Consider the following 4,977-nt stretch of genomic DNA (forward strand, 5'->3'; position numbering starts at 1 on the left):
ACACACACACACAGGCACATGGACACACATACACATATGCACACACATACACATATAATACACATGCACACGGACACACCTATACATGTACACACATGCATGCACGCACATGCCCATAGACACACACATATATGTAAGCAAATGCACACACAGGCACATGGACACACATACACATATGCACACACATACAACACACACATGCACACAGACACACGTATGCATGCACGCATGAACACCTTAACATGCACACACATCCATACACGCACATGCCCATAGAGACACATACACACACAACACACATGTATATGTATGGGGGTGAGTGTATATGTACATACACACATGCAGACACACAGAGACACACATAAGCACATGCAGTCATCCATCCGTACATGCATGTCCACACATGTATGCACACAGTATACACATGCGTGTATGGGGGTGGGTGTATATGCATATACACACATGCAGACACACATCCATATACACAGGCACGTGCACATACACACGTATGCACACCGCATACACATGCATGGATGGGGTGTGTGTGTAGACACATATACACACACGTATACACACATACACATGAGCACACACGTATACACATACGTATACACACCATATACACATGCATGTATGGGGTGTGTGTGTGTATAGACACACATACACACACGTATACACATACACATGAGCACACACGTACACACATATGTATACATACCACGTACACATTCATGTATGGGATGGTTGTGTGTACAGACACACATATGCACACACATGTATACACACATCCATATACACAGGCACGTACACATACACGCATGTATGCACACCACATACACATGCATGTATGGGATGGGTGTGTGTGTTTAGACACATGCACACACACGTATGCACACAAACATATACATGAGCACACACACGTATACACATGTATACACATGTATACACACCACATACACATGCATCTATGGGATGGGTGTATGTGTATAGACATATGCACACACACGTATACACACATACACACATATATACGTGCAAACACAGAGACACATACACACACATGCACAGCTGCACGCACACCTCCGTTCCACCACCATGTGTGGAAGGAACAAACCTTTCTCAGTTATGCAACGTTGTGGCTGTCACCGCAGGCAGGTCACCCTGTCTGACGCAATCACAGAGCGTCTGTGGTGAGCGGCTGCCCGGGCTCCGCGCCCTTCTGTCGCCCAAAGCCTGGTTCCCATCTGCATGCGGGGGAAGTCGGACAGGAACCCGAGGAGTACATCGCCCCCTCGGCCCCTGTGCGGGATCCGCTGCTCAGCCAGAGAAGTCTGCACGGACGGGCTTCCCGTGCAGACCCTCGCCAGGGCACACGCCTGCCTGGTGGGTACCGTGTGTCCTTGAATCCCACCAGCATCCCCGGGTTTGCAGCTGGAGCCCACTGCACTTACTGCTGGGTGCCGAAGCAACGTACGAGCTCCGTACCTGGGGCAGCTGAGGGTGAGGGCGTCCCCCGGGGAACCTCTCGTGCAGCATCTGGCTAGCTCCCCTAATCCCCACTCTGAATGTTCTCAGTTAGCCACAACCTTCACCACAAATCAGCCAGACTGTCAGAGATGGGCACGCGGCGTGACAATCTCCGTCACCCGTTCTCACGTCTTGATCAACTGTTACCCCCGAGGAGTCTCACGATGGTTTCGTGAATTGCTCACTATCCACCATCATCAGTGACGATCCTGGGAACCTGAGACCCTGTTCTGCGCCCCCACCTCCCTTAAATCTCCAGGAGGAATGTCAGAAGAACAGGATGGGGTTGCCCCCAAAGCATCTTTTTTTTTTTTTATGTGGGCCAGTTTTTAAGTCTTTATTGAATTTGTTACAATATTGCTTCCATTTTACGTTTTTGATTCTTGGCCACAAAGGCGAAAAATCTCACCTCCCTGACCAGGGATGGAACCTGCGTCCTTTGCATCAGAAGACAAAGCCTTAACCACTGGACGGCCAGGGAAGTCCCAAACTCTGTCCTTTAACCCATGCCCTAGAGCCCGTGATCCACAAGAAGGGAAGCCAAGGCAACAAGAAGCCTGCACATCGCAGCTACAGAGAAGGCCCCCGCTTGCTGAAATTATCGACAAAAGCCTGCATGCCGAAGTGAAAACCCCAAACAGCCTATATGTATATTTAAAACAGAGCACGTGTCAAGGCTCTATTTCCAGGCAACTCCCGTTCTGGGGTTCTGTTGGTTACGACTTGAGCACGTGAACTTGCTGAGGAGAGAGTTCAGCCCGTCACCTTCACTTTCCCATGGACATCTCCCGACCCAGGAAAAGGATGACAGGAAATCAAAGATAAGAGACGGATCCCGGCGCCCCAGCTACACCAGCAGCTCTGGCTGTAGCCTCGTGACCGTATCAGTATGACCATCTTAGCTCCGAGGTCCGAGTCTTGCAAGATGTACCCGCCAAGTCGGCTGAGAAGAGGGCTACGGTGGGAAGCGGCTGATTATCTCGTACGGCGGCCAAGCCGCGCGGCCGAGACCCCAGCGACGGCCGTTTAACTGAAAAGCTGCACAGCCCCAGGGACCCTGGCACACCGCACGGGGCCGTTTCCCTCCGGCTTTTCCTACCATGGTCCGTGGTCATCGAGAAGCAGATGAGTATCAGGAGCACGGCCAGCCCAGGGAGGGCCATGGGCGAGGCAGTTCCCACAGGATGGCGGGCGTCAGCTGGAGGAGAAGACACAGTGACTAGTGGGGTGGCTGCGGGGACGCCTGGGGAAGGGGGCGGGAGGGGACCGAACCCCCCGGGGGTGTCCTGCTGGAAGGGCAGGGAGCCGCTTCAGGAGGGGAGCCTCCTGTGTGTGTGCATGTGTGCACATGTGTCTATGCATGTGTGTGTGCTGAGTGTGCATACGTGTGTACTCGTGTACACTGCATGCCTACATGTGCATATGCGTGTGTGTGCACTGAGTGTGTGTGTGTGTACATTTGTACCTGTGTGTACCCGTGTATACTGCATGCCTACGTCTGCATGTGTATCCATATGCTTATGTGTTTACTGTGCCTGTATGTGCATGCGTATGTCTGTGTACACGTGTGTACATGCCTGTGTGTGCACGTGTGTATGTGTCTTGTACATGCATCTGTGAAAACTACATGTCTCTTTATATGTATATCCAGACATATGATGACACGTTACCTGTGTTTATGTGTGTGTGGCATGTACGTATGTCTGTGTATATGTCTGTGCATGTGTATGGATGTGTGCACCCATTACTTGTGTTTATGTGACTGCAGGCATATATGTGCATGGGTATATCTCTGTGAATATGTCTGTGTGCACATGTGTGTGCATGCAAGTGTTTATGTGTGTGCACGGAGTGTGCATATGTGTGCACGTGTGTACCTGTGTGTATATTTCTGTGTGCATGTGTGTGCGTGTGAGTGCACGTGTGTACATGTGTCATATACGTGCATCTGTGTGCACTATGTGTCTGTATGTGTGTGCATGTGTTTACATGTGTGCAGAGTGTATCTATATGTGTCTGTCTGTACGCATGAATGTGTACATGCATGCCTGTGTGCACGTGTGTATGCATGCATTTATGAGCTTGTGCATTGAGTGTATGTGTGCCCATGTGTATCTGTGTGTATATGTTTGTGTGCATGTGTGTATGTGCATGAGTGCACGTGTGTGCATGTGTTATACATGCATCTGTGTGCACTGTATGCATGTGCCTGTGTGTGCCTGTGTGCAGATGCTACTTGTGTCTGTTGAGACACTGTGTGTGCATATGTGTGCATATATGTATCTCTGGGAATATGTCTGGTGCTTGTGTGCACCTGTGTGTGTGTCTCGTGTGTGCATCTGTGCAAACTACATGTCTCTGTATGTGCACACATGAGCACACATTACCTGCATGTGTGCACACACGGGTCTCTGTGGGCCTTGCATGCATCCACATGTATCTGTGTGAGCATCTTCATGTGTGTATCTGTGTGCACACACGTGTTTGCGTGTCTGTGTGTGAAAACGTGCTTGCATGTCTGCATGTGTGCACACGTGTCTGTGTGTGCTGTGTATGCATATGTATCTGTGTGTGTCTGTGTGCACACATTACATGTGTTTGCGTTTCTGTGCGCCTGTATGTCTGCATGCCCGCATGTGTATCAGCCTGTCTCCACGGGCGCTCCCGCCCTGGGTTATAACTCACCCTTGGCACCACCCCATACAGGAGCCCGGAAAGCACCTTCCAGGCAGTGCCGGGAAATGCTGGGCTCACACACAGTGGAAGGAAGTGCAATTAAATGCATGAAATCACATGGACTCAGTTTCCTGCTCAGAGCGAGTTACGGTAATGCAGTCTGTGCTGTCACACCACCCCCGCCAGAATTCTGCCCCGGAGTCCCCATGAAGCACCCCCCTCAGCAGGCTGGCTCTCCTGAACCTTCCCCGGGGGCTCCGCCTTCCGCACCTCCCAGGCCCCAGCCGCGGGGTCTCCTGGTGGAGCCCACCCACCCCTCCCCACCTGCTTGCGACACTCACGCAAACGCCACCGGCGCCTGCGGGCCAGTGGGCGGCGGCCACACAGATGGAGCCCGGGACGCTCCCCTGCCTGGGGGCTGCCCCTCCCCAGGGCCTCAGCATTGCTCCCCCAGTGTGCCCCCTCCCAGCGCACCTCACCTCAAGAATCTAGCCTGTAATTGATGAGGAGGGACGAGGACCCTCCCCTCCATCCTTCAGGGCTTTCTCAGCTGCTCCATCACGATACGCAGCCTAGACTCCAGCCGTCCAGGACGTTGCCTCCTCCCCAGCCTGGCCCGAGGCTCCCATGAGACTTCCCAGGGCTGACCTGTGCCCTGCCCCCCGCCTCCTCCCCCCACCCCCCCGCACAAAAGCGCCAGCTTTCACACACATTTGATCCCGGAGGCTGACTCTCGTAGTTCTCGCTGAACTGAGGGGGAAGCCGGGAGAGACT

The sequence above is a fragment of the Capricornis sumatraensis genome, chromosome X (genome assembly GCF_032405125.1).
Source record: "Capricornis sumatraensis isolate serow.1 chromosome X, serow.2, whole genome shotgun sequence".
NCBI lineage: Eukaryota > Metazoa > Chordata > Mammalia > Artiodactyla > Bovidae > Capricornis > Capricornis sumatraensis.